The following is a 15,642-nucleotide window of genomic DNA, read 5'->3' as shown; positions in this document are numbered from 1 at the left end:
GCTTTACTAAAGGATCCTTTGTCTCAGTGCTGATTTTTCTTTGTGGCACCGAGCATCTACTTCCAACATCTATTTCCAACACTGATATACCCCCCTTGATGTCCCAGGGCCACTGCAGCGATTGAAATCATCCCCAGCTAGAAACTGGCTGGGCTGGGCCAAATCAAGGCAAGAACATGGACGCTTTCCAGTGTCCGGAGTGCTGGGGGCTCTGCAGAGAAGTAGGCTGCAGACAGGACCTGGTTCCTGCCCTGCCACGTTCTTTGACCTTGAGCAAGTCCTCTGACCTCTAACCCAGAACAGGACCTTTGCGAGGCTGAAACGCGATCGGGAGTTAAAAGTGCGAACGCGGCTCCTAACAGGCAGTAGATGCTCAATACGCAGCATGTGTTGTTGCCAGAAATTTAAAACAGAAACGAGGAGAGGGGAGGGGAGCCCAGGGCCACTGTGAGGACAGCTGAGAGCAGAGGACCGCTCGATACTCTGGAAAACATCTGCGCTGTCACAAAGCCAACACCAATCAAGGGATCGAAGGAGGCAGCCGGTCCGTTTACTATTGATAAACGACTCATTAATATGAAACTGTGCTCCATTTAGCATTTCTTATAGCCAATTAGCAGTAATGTCTCCACCACACTTGAGAGCATTGCAAATTGATGGTCTCTACTTTTCCGGGATGAGCATGGCAAAGGTTAGAGTTAGCCACTGGCTAGCTCCAAGCTGACCATTGGAAGTTTGCAGAACACCCCTCATGGGCTGGAGAGACCTGGAAGACCGCCCAGCCTGGGGCAGAAAGGCAGCAGACACAGGAAGTCCCCCAAGTCCTCAAACTCTCCACAAAGCAAGATGCAGCTGCAGGAACATCACCCGCCCAGGCCCCAAGTGAGTTTCCAGCCCACTTTTCAAGCCAGTCAGAGACTCCCATCCCTCTCCCCTGGTGATTAATGACGGCCCGTTGTGTCACAAAGTAAACAATGGAATTGTGCTACCAAGAGTTATGGGGGAAATAAAGCCATCTCTCTCCTGGCCCAAACAGATAGCGCGAGTTATGGCAGGGCATTAAGCATTCTTTGCGGGGCAGAAGCAGATTGATTTCTGTTTAATGCGTTAGGCTGTTTACGTGGTTGGTTATTGGAAAATCTGACCCCAAAAAATGGAGCATTCATTTGTGCAGCTTGTCTCTAGATGGGATTTCTGAGAACGTTTCCTGGACCTGGGGATGGCAGGAGAGGACTGTGGCGCCTGGACAGGCCATCAGACAGACCTGGGTTCCAGCTCCCAACTCCACCAGCCCTGAGAGACTAACCACCACAGCCAAAGCTGTGTCACCTCTCTGAGCCTCAGTTTCCCCATCTCTACAGTGGGGTTCTAGCTGATGGAAAGTCCTCCATTCTTCATCCACAGGAGGGGCCAGTAGGCTGGCAGGAGGCACCTCACACTCAGACCAGACCCCTGAAACTCGTCTTGCACGTGTGCATGTCCAGCCAGAAGATGCAGCTGTGCTTGTGCACACGTGTCTGTTTGCAGGAGGAGAGGTGTGTGCACAGAGGTGTAGACAAATTCTGACGCCCTTGACCTTCCATTTCTATGGCACCCGTTCATCCCCTGTTCACAGGACTCATGCTCCCAAGTCTCCCTGTATGTCCACCTCACCCCAGGGACCCTGAACCACTGCGGGCAAGGGTGTCCCAGGGCTTATCTCTGAGCCCAGCAGCAGCCCAGGGCCTGGGCAAAACACACGCTTGCTGGATGAATAGACAAACCCTCCGGTACATGCTCACATTCAGCCTCCAGGGCCACGCCCACACACGCATGCACACACACACAGCCTGGCCTTTCTTCACCCCAGGTGGCTCTGAGTGCCACACCCTCCCTGCCCCAGTCCATGCCCAGCTCCGGCCTGTGCCTCCTCTATGACTGTATCCGTTTCCACCCTCCTGGCTTCACGATCGCACACTGGGAGGTTGAGTGTCTACCACCACCTCATACGACTCCCCAGGTGACTCCGCAGCCCACACACCCTTCACGTCAGCACCTCCGCAGAATTGTCAGTCTCAGCATCAGGCCATTCTCCTGTGGGCAGAGCAAGAATTAGGATCCCAAATCCACCAGGATGGCTCCACTCCACCCCGACGCCCAAGCGGTGGGGCCCGTGTGAGCTTCCCGTGGCTGCTGTCACAAATGACAAGCTTTGGTTTGTCACATTCATTCTCTTCCTGATTCTGGAGGTCAGAAGTCCAAAATCGGTGTCACCAGGCTAACGTCAGGTGCTTGCAGCCCTGGCTCCTTCAGGGAGCGTCGGTTTCCTGCCTTCAGCTCCCAGAGGCACCTGCGCTCCCGCATGCTCTGGCCCCCAGCCCATCTCCATCTCAAAGCCCACCACGTGCATCTCCACATTTCTCCCTGCTTCCTATGTCACATGGCCTTCTTCTCTTCTAACGTCTGAGCTCCCTCAGACCCTCTTATAAGACCCTTTCGATGACACTGGGCACCCCCTTTCCTCTAAGCATCTCCCCATCTTGAGATCCATAAGTGAACCACACCCAAAATCTCTTTAGCCATGCAAGACCACGGGTTCTACAGTTAGGACATGGACAGTTTTGGAGACCAAAGTTCCCCAAAAGCTGAGAGAGGGAGCCCTCAGGTCTGGGGAGCCAGAGCCCCTTCTGCCAGTGAGGTTCTGGAGGGGTGTGGGATCTCGGGGCCTTCGGATCCTAGGTGTGAGGTAAGAGAGGGTTGCAGCCACCACTGGTGTAGACACTGCTGGTGCAGACGCACTCTTGCACAGCTGCTGGTCAAGCAGAGAATGCTTGAACCTCTTCATGCTCCCCTGCTCTCCCTCATCTGGCCCCTAGGCCTCCACACTCTGGCCTCTGTGGGCCCCCAGTCTCACCTCCCACCCTCTGTGTGGTCCCCTGCTCTCCCACACCTGGCCCCCAGGCCTCCACACTCTGGCCTCTGTGGGCCCCCAGCCTCACCTCCCACCCTCTGTGTGGTCCCCTGCTCTCCCTCACCTGGCCCCCAGGCCTCCACACTCTGGCCTCTGTGGGCTCCCAGCCTCACCTCCCACCCTCTGCCTGTTGCACACACCCATGTGGCACCCAACCATGCCCGGTCTCCAGGACACACTGACTCCAGTGCAGTGCAGGCAGATGCCCTCAAGACCCAGCTCAGGGCTGCCTTCCAGGCCCAGGTAATGGGCCTCAGCCTCTCTAAGGCAAAGCGCCCATTCGCCATCAGGAGGTTCTTGCATGCTGCCTGTCTCCCAGCTGGACTGTGGACTTCGGGGCAGGGTGCAGGGAGATGTCCCCTGCCTCCTGGCACCCCTGGTGCACAGCACAGGGCCTGACTGGTGGAGACACTGGGGCCTGTGGGCCGAAAGCATGCAAACACGCCCCCTGGGTGAGGGTCAGAATTTCTAAAACGCATCTCCAAAGATGTCTTGCACGAATCCCCAGAACCTGTAAATATAGTGTCATCTTTCCCTTACAAACATCCACCGTGTCCTTAAGACAAGGGGGTTATTCAGGTGGTCCTGACCCAAATAATCCTCTGGCTGAGGCAGAAGACAGAGAGGTGTGGAAAGCCTGAGAAGGACTCAGCATGTCATTTCTGGCTCAGAGGTGGCGGGGACCACGTGAGAAGGAAAGCGGCTGGCCTCTAACAACCCTGAGTGGCCAAACGGGACTTCCCACCTACAGCCACAAGGAACTTGATTCGGCCAACAACCTACATGAGATCGGGAGCAAATCCTTTCCTTAAGCCTGGGATAAGAGCTTTACCCAGCTGGAGCCGCGATCTCAGCCTTGTGAGACCCTAAGCAGAAAGCCCAGTTGAGCTTTGCCAAACATCTAAACTATAGAGCTCAGAGCTCATGAATTAGTGCCACTCTAAGCCACTGCCTGCATCCATTTGTGACACAACAATAAAAGCCAACACCCCGAAGCTTGTGTACCCTGAGAGGCACCTGCATCAGTGCACATCCAAACACAGAAAGCCACGTACCCCTATGTCGAGCCGTGTACACACACATGCCCCAAGTCTGTACACAGAGAGAGCCATGTACCCCCAGGTTGAGCGTGTACACACATGCCCCAGGGCTTCACAGACCGACACCATGGGGACCACGGCAACCAGACTTGGGAGCAGCCAGGCCACAGTCACACCCATAGACCAAGCCCAGTGCCCCTCCTGGGAGCCTCCATCTCTGCCCACCAAGGGGAGAAGTGTAGCCTTTGGCACCTGTAACGTGTCCTAAGGATAGCTTGAGACAGAGCCCTCTGGAGAATCCCATGGCCACCAAGAACCCACCTGTCCAGCGGTGTCACCAGACATTGCCTCCACTCAGTCCAGGAAGAGGCTGAAAGGCCCTGACACACCCACTGAGGTCAGAAGGCAGCACCCACGCCACATCAGGGCCCGCTTCCTCCCGCTGCCCCCTCCACTGGCCCCATGGCCTGAACAGGGCAAGCACATGGGAAGGACATTTTGCAGGGGCTGGAATCAGGAATCCAGGCAAATTTCTGCTTCATCTCTTGCTGACCCGGGGCCTTGGGCGTTCCTGTGTGTTGCTGTGAGGACCAGGAGGACAGTCCTGTGTGAGTCTGTTCTCACACTGCTGTGCAGAAATCCCTGATACTGGGTAATTTATAAAGGAAAGAGGGTTTTTTTGTTTTGTGTTTTAGACGAAGTTTCGCTCTGTTACCAGGCTGGAGTGCAGTGGCACGATCTTGGCTCATTGCAACCTCCAACTCCCTGGTTCAAGCTATTCTCCTGCCTCAGTCTCCTGAGTAGCTGGGATTACAGGCACGCACCACCACACCCAGCTAATTTTTGTATTTTTGGTAGAGACGGGGTTTCACCATGTTGGCCGGGATGGTCTTGATTTCCTGACCTCAGATGGTCCACCCGCCTCAGCCTCCCAAAGTGCTGGGATTACAAGCATGAGCCACCTTGCCTGGCCCCAGAATGAGGTTTAATTGACTCACAGTTACACATGGCTGAAGAGTCCTCAGGAAACTTACAATCATGGCAGAAGGCAAAGGAGAAGCAGGCACCCTCTTCATAGGGCAGCAGGAAGGAGTGGGTGCCAGCAGGGAAAATGTCAGGTGCTTATAAAAAACCATCAGATAGTGAGACTCACTCACAATCACAAGAACAGCATAGGGGAAACCACTCCCACAATCCAATCGCCTTCACCTGGTCCCACCCTTAACACGTAGGGATTGTGAGGACTACAATTCAAGGTGAGATTTGGGCGGAGGACACCCAGAAACCGTATCAAGTCCCCGCAGAGCCTTGGACCAGGCCTGACACCAACACACCTGGCACATGCTCCATGTACACTGGCATCGTGATCATAACAGCCTCAGACCTGAGGATCCTGGGCTCCAGGCCCTGGGCTCCGGCTTCACTCACTGGGTCCCAGAATCAGGGCCATTTGGCAATGCACATCTGCCCCAAGATTCAGTCACATCCACAAGGAAGGCCCATGTCTGTAATCAGGGAAGCCTCCAGGTCACCTGTGAGGTAGGGGAGGAGCCACCCACACTCCCAATTTACAGATGAGGAAACTGAGGCCTGAAAAGCTCTCAGCAACATCTCAGAATCATAGCCTGTTCTGAGTTGCTGGAATCTGCCCAGGACCTGGGTGTAGGTGGTGTGGATTCAAGTCCACGTCCCACCTGCCTTCACAGCTGCAGGACCTCCCTGGGCCCCACCTCCCTCCTGGCCGACCCCTCCTGACCCTCACAGCCTGGAGTGCATGGGCTCAGCCCCAGCCTTGAGTTGGTACCACCACGAGCTCCCCGAACTCCAGATCCTCTCACCCTTCAACACCGTCACATCCACTGGGGTACCTGCGTCCCCCTCGCTGTGAACGACGGAGGGCCACACCCACTGAGGGCCACACCCTTCCTCCTCTCACCTCGCTTCCCAGCACACGGCGCAGCTGCTTGGTCGGTGTACCCAGTGGACGTTGTCACAGACGCAGACATTGCATTTTACTGGGAGAGTTCACTATCTGCTGAGTGTGGCTGGAACCACAGGTGCCTTCACGGTGGCCTCAGAGGGACTTTCCTCCCAGGGCTGCAGGGTGGCCACCAACAAGGCCAACGGGCAACCATGCCCAGCACCTACAGCACAGCCCTGCAGGTTAGCTCCCCAAGGCCACATAGCCCCGTGGAAAGCACACATGGTGGGTGAGGGCGGAAAGGGGCTGCCTCACTGAGGAGACCGCCCACTGGTGATGGCTGACGCCTCCCCTGGGTGGCCCTATCCCAGGCCCTGCAGAATGGCCTCTAAGCAGGGTGACTGGAAGCAGGAGGATGTGGCCAAACCCAGGCCCCACCATGACCCGGGAGGGCCTGTGGCGTGGAGCAGGTGTGGAGGGCTCAGGCCCCCAGAAGCACGGCTTTGCTCACAGGGAGGCCAGCACTGTCTGCCGTCTGGAAGGTGGAGCTTCGACTCCTGCACTTGCCAGGTCCGTGGCCCAGCTTAGCAAAACACAACAGGATGAAGTCTTCCAGAGCTGCGGGTCTCACCAGGCACCTCGGCCAGCAGCCCAGACCCATCCTCCCATCTGCGAAGGAAACCAGGATCTCATGTCACCCACGCTCCTGTCCCCGCTTCCCATACAGCCCCTCAAGTTCAGGTGAGTGACGCCGCCTGGGGCAGGGCAGGGGACACACAGGCCAGGATGAGATGAAGCAGCTTCCGAAATCAGGTTCGACATCGCACCCACCAATTTTGTTGGCAGGCCCGGCTCAAAGCTGCCCCCTAGACATTCCGTCCAATTATTTAAATCCCAGCCTCTCCACTCACAACGAAGATTGGACAGGATTGGACATTTATTAGCTAACTGAATGGCTGTAATAAGATAGGAAATCCAAAGGAGCAGAAAATTAAATGTTCCTGAGTTATCTTATTGAAATTTCCCTTCCACGGCTTTTATTGGAGGCGACAGTGCCAGAATTTCAAAGATGCATTTTAAGAGACTCCTTTATGGGGTTACCCAGCAAACGCCGAAGCCATCAACATGGAACCAGCCAGCGAGTGTCGGGATGGATCGCCCAGGGTCAGGCAGAAACCCCAGCTCCCCTGTGCGGCTCTGCGGGTGGGCAGCAGACAGGTCCCCGCGGCACCATCTCCAGAGAACCAGAGCAAACACCCGTGTGTCCCACTGACGGCACCGCGGATGCAGATACTGCATTTTACCAGGAGAGTTCACTGTTTTATTCATTGAATTTTGATTACGCGTTATCCTAAGGAGATACATTGATTTCATAAGCAAGGCAGGAAGAATAAACCGCACACAGAAGCTGCTGTCATTTCTCAGGCCCGGCTTCCTTTCAGGAAACAAGGGTTCCGCTCAGCACAAGCGCCAGTCCTGATGTAGATGCATGGAAGTCATTAGGGGAGATGTCTGCAGCCCCTGAGATGGAAGAAGCCTGTCAGGAGCCGGCGCCGGGCTGAGGACAGGCCTGGCTGCAGGTGGTGGGATGGCTTGAGGCCCCTGCAAAGGCGAGGCTCCCCCTGGGAACAGGGCTTCTCGTGGGTGGGCGGGTGCTCCCTGCCAGGCTCCTGCTCCCTCACCCCACCTTTTCCAGGAAACACAGCCTATCCATCACGACTGTCCCACTTCCCCCACAGACCATGTGGTATGAGTGATTTGAGCGCAGGTGTTCATTTATAAAGGTGACTGTGAAGCGACAGGAAGGGGTCAATGCTGGGGAAAGAGAAGGCCTTGTTACTCACAGCTCCCCCAGAAACAACAGGCACAGCCCTCCCTCCCCGCAGGGCCGCAGGGGCGGCACGGGGTCTGCAGGAGGCAGGAAGGAAGAAGCGAAGGCCCCGGCCACAGGCTTCAGTGGGGTTTTCTTGGGAGGCAATTTATCTTTGGCTAGTCTGAAGAATTCCGGCAGACCCTGGGGCATGGGGGCTGTCCCTGGTTGTCTGGTACATGGTCCTGGAGAATGTGGGTTTGGTGTGTGAGAGTTAGAGAAGGAGGCGGGAGGGGCACGGGCTCAGGACTGGCAGGTGTGTGTGTGAAAGGCAGGCAGGCAGCCGAGCTCTATGGCTCACACCTGTAGTCCTGGATACTCAGGAGGTCGAGGCGGGAGAATGGCTTCAGCCCAGGAGTTAAAGACCAGACTGGGCAACATAGTAAGATCCTGTCTCACAAAAAGAAAAGTGGGCAAGTGCTCCAGGGCAGGGGCAGAGCCCACCGGCCTTGGGGGCACACCAGATATAGCAGGAGGGTGGAGCATGGTCCCGGATTTTGTGCTTGGTGTGACAGCAGCTGCCTATGTCCGTTTCCTGCTGCTGTGATGACAAATTTCCCCAAGCTGAATGTCTTGACACAGAACTCTTACCTCACAGGACAGTTGGCCAGAGGGTCAAAGCAGCACCGGGCTGGGTCCACGGGAGGCTCCGGGGGAGCGGCACTTCCCTGCCCTTCCCAGCTTCCGTGTTCCTGAGCTCGCAGCCCTTTCCCCCAACTCTGAAGGTCACCCCTGGCTCTGCTTTCATCTCTCATAGCTTCTCCCTTGCCCCCTCTTATAAGGACCCCTGTGCACACATCAAGCCCATCTGGGTCATCCCTGGCTACCACCATTCCCTGGGCTGTGGTGAAGTGAAGCAGAGGACACAAAAACCCACACTGCGCATCCTCCATAGACCGGCCAGAACCACCCTATGGTGGGTGGTCTCTTAGGAAGGAACACAGCCTGGTTGTTTTGGGGCAGTGTCAGGAGATTGGTGGACATCAGGGGTGGAGTCTTTCCAAAGGGCTGGCTTCTGCTCAACCCTTAGTGAAGGAAGTGTAGCAGCAGTTAGCAAAGGAGAGTCCCACCTCTGGTGGCCAGGAGTCTCCCACACTCCACGCATCTTTGGAGCCAACGGCATCCATGCCCTGGGAGGAGGAGGACATGGTGCCCTGGATTCAGTGCAACAGCAGCAGCTAACTGCATGAGTTCTACCGAGAACTTACATGAAGAAGTTACCTCCATCTGACACCCATTCCAGCATTCTGTTGACGCCTGCTAAATCTGTCCACACTCCGGGCCAGGAAGAGTCATTCTTGCTTCGTGCATTACACAAGACATCTGTAAATTGGATACTCTTTTCCTCTCTTTAAAAAATAATTTCCCTCAACCGCCATACACAGACAATTTTACACTGAGGAGTGCCGGCCGTGAGGCAAGAATTGCTGAGTGTGAGTAGAAAAGGCAGATGTGAAATGATCCCCCAGCCACTGAGGTGCTTTCTGGAAAATGCAATCAAATACTTGATAACTTGCTAATACTATGGTTATTAAACAAGCTGCCTTCATCTTTCCCAGAGAGCAAGAAAACATACAAGAATTTGCAACACAATGGAAAAATGGGAGATTATGAAAGCGGGCTGCTTGTTGCTAATATTTACAGCACTTTACACTTCTAAAGGGTTCATGATCCTCTCTGAGCTCCCGCCCGCCCCTCCAGTGGCTGAAAAGCTCCCCCTCTGAGGGTTTGAATACTGATTATCCTCTTGCGGAGGCTCCCTTCTTACTCCACCCGTCCCTGTCCAGCCAGGACACAATCCTGGGAGCCCGGGAGCCCCGCCCTTGACTCTGACACTTGCCAGCAAGTTAGCCTCTGTGCACCTTAGTTTCCCTGTCCTCAAATTGGGAGTGAAAATGGTGCTATTTCCTAAAGCTGTGAGAACGAGGCAATGAGATCATAAACATGGGGAGAGCTCAGAAGAACCTCTGACATGCAGTGAGCCTCTGTGAATGGTAGCGGGGAACTTTGCAGCTCTGATGCACTGGGAAGAGAGCGGGCCGCTGCCCTCAGTCCAGGGTGCTCCCTGCAGTGTGGACAGCTGTGCTGCCCATCTCAGTGAGGGGGTGCCGGCAGGAATCAGGTGCCAGGAATTGGCAAACGGACGGGCCAGTGTAAACACTACCAAAGGAATGATGGGCTGGGATCAGGGCCTCAAGACTCTGTCATTCACTCACTCATTTACTCACTCATTCTGTTGTCTGAAAAAACAAGGGTTTTTCACCTGATGAGTAACAAATGACTCCACAAGAATGCAGGTTTCATCAGCAAGTGTTTTGTTACTCATTACAAGAAAGGAGAGCCCTGGGCGTGTCCTCCACAGCACTCTCCCAGAGCGACAGTGACAGAAGGGTTTTATGGGGCGATGGAGGGGACAGAGTGTGGCATGGCATTCAGAGGAGGGGTCCCCGTGGCGCAGACGCAGCAGGTCCTCCGGCCAGCACACCGGGCCTGTGTTGTGTTAACAATGCCGCAGCCCCTCCCAGGTGGAGACATTAGCATGGCCACGAGCAAGGTTCCCTCGAGTTCACCTGCAAGTCACCTGCATCTCTCAGGAGCTGCTTCCAACCCAATAGGTGACTGCATTCCATGCAGGCTTCGAAAAGAAACAGGCTGCAAAGCAGGAAGCTGTAGAGCAGGCAGATTGCTCAAGTGGATTAAATTCCTATGGTGCCTGTGTCAGAGGCAAGTGAACCGGAGCAACTCCATCTTAACAGGAGCTGGGTAAAATGAGGTCAAAATCTACTGGACTGCATTCCCAGTTACGGCATCCTAAGTCACAGGATGAGCTAGGAGGTCAGCACAGAATACAGGTCATTAAAGACCTTGCTGATAAAACAGGTTGCAGTAAAGAAGCCGGACAAAACCCACCAAAACCGAAACGGCCACGAGAATGACCTCTAGTCCTCACCGCTGCACCCCACCAGCACCCTGACGGCTTACGAAGGCCAAGGCAACATCGGGAAGGTACCCTAGATGGTCTAAAAATGGGAGGCAGAAATAATCCCCCCCTTGTTTAGCACATCATCGAGAAATAACCAGAAAAATGGGCCACCTGCAGCCTCAGGGATGCTGTGTCTATGGAGCAGCCATTCTTTATTCCTTTGCTTTCTCTCATAAACTTGCTTTCACTTTGCACTGTAGACTCACCCTGAATTCTTTCTTGTGTGAGATCCAAGAACCCTCACTTGGGGTCTCTGTAACACCTGGGGACCCTCCCTGTCTGTTTTCTATTCATCAACTATGCCAGGCACTCTGCTAGACACAGAATGTTGGAGGTGGAAAGGCCTCCGTGGTCCGGCAAGTCCAGTCTCCCTCACCTCAGCTGAGCCTCCCCCAATGGCCAGCATAAGTAAATCGAGGCTCACAGAGGTAGGTGACTGACTGTCCCATGTCCAGAAGTGGCAGGGTCGGCACGAGCTGAATCTTTACTTTCCCCACCCACTGACACCCCAAATGCAAGCCACTGTTTACTCCATCCCACCGATGGAGGCTTCCAGACTCTGTGTAAGCAAAGTTCCCTGGCACCTTCCCACCCTCCAACCTGCCCATTACTGCCACCCCAACATGCATGCCCCATCCCCTAGACAGGACACCTCCATGACGAGCACTGACATGTCCTCAGGGCCAGCACAGGGCCTGGAGCAGAGTGGACAGTCAGGGGATGCCTATAAGATAAAGACACGGAGGAACCAGCACTCCTTATCTGCGTCTTCCTCCTCCCTGGGATCATTCCGAGCCAGGGTGTCAAGGAGCTCTTAATGTGAGATCATCACACCTCCATTCTCACACGTTGCCCCCCCGAGCTGTGATGCCCCAAGCTGTAGCCTCACTCCAGGTTATCCTCCCCACTGAGAGCAGTAACCACAGCCACCCACGCCAGCCCTTTCAAGCTATACAGCTGCCATCACAGGGGCGCCCTGATGCAGTCAGAACTACTGTTGTTATCTCTACTTTGTGGATAAGGGAACTGACACTCAGACAGTCGCCTGGCCTAGGTCACACAGCAGCAGCCTTGACTCCAGCCTGGACCTGCTGCCTCTGAGTGCCCCACTCCCTCCAGCCAATGGCTCCCTTTCCTGCGTGGTGCAAGATCAGCCCATGGATCTACCAGATCTAGCCGAAGGATTCAAATACCACCGCAGGTAATTTGATGCCCACCACTCTGTTTCAAGGCAATGCTCTAAATTTCACATGGAAATGCGGACGGGAAGTGCAAATATGGAAAGAGAAAAGTCTCAGCTGGGCTCAGGGTGTTAGGTACGAGTTGTGGGTAATGATGTGAGCTCATGGTTTTCAATCTACAGACAGGCAAACAAATCCACAGGTAAAGGTGTGTGTGTCCACGCATACAAGTGTCTCCAAACTTTTCTCACCAGGAAGTTCTGACAACAGTGACATCCCAGCAAAAATCAGCACAGGCGGTGCCCAAATTGCATCCGATTGCCATTTCCCACTAGAGATACCAAGGATCCTTGGAGAAATGGTTGATTCCGGGGCTGAGACAGGGAACACGATGAGGCTGGATGGGTCAGAAGGCAAGGAATTACTCAATGAATGATGGGAGCACGTCACAAAGACACAGAAAAGATCTCTGGGACTGAATTTAGACATGGAGGCTTCCTGTCTAGGGGATGGGGTGTGTGTGTTGGGATGGAAGTGACGGGCAGCTTGGAGGGTGGGAAGGTGCCGGGGAAGTTTGCTTACATAGTCTCTGAAAGAAAGCCTCTAGCTGTGGGATGGAGCAAATGGGGATGTGTATTCGAGGTGGGTGGCATAGAACAACTTTTAAAATGACAAAATATGTGAAACAAGGGTTTTCAGAACACTCGACATCAGCCAGCAAGAGAGTGACCCCAAGCGATGGGAAACAGACGAAGAAGCCCTGGGATTGCTCCAGGTTACAGTTCAGAGAATTTCCAGGCCACAGTTCAGGAAGAAGGAGCCCAGCCACAGACCAGTGGGCTCCTGAGTTGGTGAGACGAAGCAGAGTCTGGAGAACCAAGGTGGCTGGGGTTCATTGGAAGAGAGACACAGGGGGAAGAGCTGCACAGAGAGCATTGCAGACACCTGCACCACCTGGCTGGATCAGCATCGGCACGTGAACAGAAGGACACAGTCAGAGGCCAGGGAAAAAAGCACCAAGGGGATTAAAGGTGATCATGACCTGTGCACACGCAGAACCATGAAGAGTGCCCATCCCACCAGCCAAGCTGGGAAAATCATTTTTCACCGCACATCGAGTTAATACTGAGAAGGCTCTTAGCTCACTAGCAGGGGATAATTCGCTCTGGACAAAGCACCGTTCTAATTCCCGACTAACAGATCTTAAAAGCAAAACTTGGAAGGATTAGACTGTTTTAAGTAACTTAGCTGCATCCCAGAAAAAAAAAAAAACTTAACAACATTTCTAAGAATACAAAATATTCAGCATCAAACAAGGTAAAATCCACAATGCTTGGCATTCAACCAAAAATTACCAAGTGTGCAAAGAAGTGGAAAAACATGACCCAGGATGAGGAGCTCAACAGCCAAAACTAACGAACCCCCCAAATGACACAGATATTGGAATTAGAGAGAAGAACATTAAAACAGTTACTATAACTGCATTCCATATGTTCAAGAAGTTAATTCATATGTTCACGGAAGATGAAAAACATAAAGGTCCCAAACTGAACATCTAGAGATGAAACGACATCACATGAGAGGAAACAACACTGGATGAGATTAAAGGTAGAAGGAAAAATGAGTGAGCGTGAAGACATGGCAAAAGAAGCCATCCAAAATAAAACACGGAGAAAAAATAATTAAAAATGAACAGAGCATCAGTGAGCTGTGAAACAGCTTTGAGCAGCCTCATATAGGCATAATCTGAGCCCCTGAAGGAGAACAGGAGTATGTGGGACAAAGACAAAGAAAAGATATTTGATGAAATCTTCCAAATGTGATGACAACTGTAAATCCACAGATCCAAGAAGCTCAATGAACCCTAAGCACAAGAAAGATAAGAAAACTGCCCAGGTGCAGTGGCTCATATCTATAATTCCAGGACTTTTGGAGGCTGAGGCGCGAGGATCGCTTGAGCCCAGGAGCTTGAGACCAACCTGGACGACATAGCAAGACCCCATCTTTACAAAAAATTAAAAAATTATCCTGGGGTGGTGGTGCACACCTGTAGTAATAGGAGGCAGAGGCAGGAGGATCCCTCAAGCCCAGGAACTCAAGTTTATAATGAGCTATAATCGTGCTACTTCACTCTAGCTTGGATGGCAGAACAAGACCCTGTCTCTAAAATAATTTTTTTTTAATAACATCAAAGCACATCATAATCAATTTTCTCAAAGCCAGTAATAAGGAAAAGACCTAGGTCAGGTGCGGTGGCTCACGCCTGTAATCCCAGCACTTTGGGAGGCTGAGACAGATGAGTCACAAGGTCGGGAGTTCGAGACCAGCCTGACCAAAATGATGAAACCCTGTCTCTACTAAAAATACAAAAATTAGCTGGGCGTGGTGGTGCGCACCTGTAATCCCAGCTACTCAGGAGGCTGAGGCAGGAGAATTGCTTGAACCCAGGAGGCAAAGGTTGCAGTGAGCTGAGATCATGCCACTGAACTCCAGCCTGGGCTTCAGAGCAACACTGTGTCTCAAAAAAAAAGAAAAGATTAATAAAATAAGAAAAAAAAACTTAAAAGCATGCAGAGAAAAAAAGACAAGTTTTATACAGAGGACCAAAAAGTAATATAAAGCAAATTTCTCATCCTAAATAAGGCAAGTTGGCAATTTCTCATCAGAAATAATCTAAACAAGAAGAAAGAGAGAAATAACCTCAAAGTACTGAAAGAAAAGTGGCTAATCCAGAATCACACCACTGCACCCCTGCCTCTACTAAAAATATGAAAACAATTAGCTGGGCATGGTGGCACGCTCCTGTAGTCCCAGCTACTTGGGAGGCTGAGGCAGGAGAATCACTTGAAACCAGGAGGTGAATGTTGCAATAAGCCGAGATCACACCACTGCACTCCAGCCTAGTGACAGAGCAAGACTGCATCTCAACAACAACAACAAAATTATTGGGAGAATTAGTGAGGCATGAATAGGGTCTCCAAGTGAAGGGTACTATTTTTTGCAACTTTTTCTGTAAGTTTGAAGTTGTTTCAAAATAGAAAAAAAAAATGCATGGCCATATGCTATGGTTTAAACGTGTCCCCTCCAAAACTTTGATGTTGCCCATGTGATATTATTATTACAGGGTGGGGCCCCTAACAGGTGATTAGACTGTGAGGGCTTCTCCTTTGCAAATGAGATTAAGACTTTTATTTTAAAAAGGGCTTCATGCAGCATTCAGACACTTCCTCTTCCACTTTCTGCCATGTGAGGACACAGTGTTCTTCCCCTCCAGAAGATGCAGCCGTCATCAGACAACCTACTAGCACCTTGATCACAGACTTCCAGTCTCTGGAATGGTGAGAAAGAAATTTTTCTTAGAAAATGCCTGGTCTCAGGTATTCTGTTGTAGCAGCATAAATGACCCGAGACAGAAATTGGTACCAAGAGTGGGATGTTGCTATAACAAACATCTAAAAATGTGGAATGGCTTTGGAACTTGGTAACGAGTAGAGGCTGGAACAATTTTGAAGTGATTGCTGAAAAAGTCGATATCACTGTGATCAGAGCATTAAGGGCAATTCTGATGAGGGCTCAGAAGAATAGGAGAGCTATAAGAAAAGTTCCATTCTTCTTAGAGATCATTTAAATGGTAGTGAATAGAATACTGGGAGTTATAGGGACAGTAAAGGTCATTCTGATGTGGTCCTAGGTGGAA

Source organism: Aotus nancymaae, unplaced genomic scaffold (genome assembly GCF_030222135.1).
Source record: "Aotus nancymaae isolate 86718 unplaced genomic scaffold, 86718_ANA_hifiasm-v0.15.2.pri h1tg000076l, whole genome shotgun sequence".
Lineage (NCBI taxonomy): Eukaryota > Metazoa > Chordata > Mammalia > Primates > Aotidae > Aotus > Aotus nancymaae.
Note: the sequence above shows the minus strand (reverse complement) of the source record.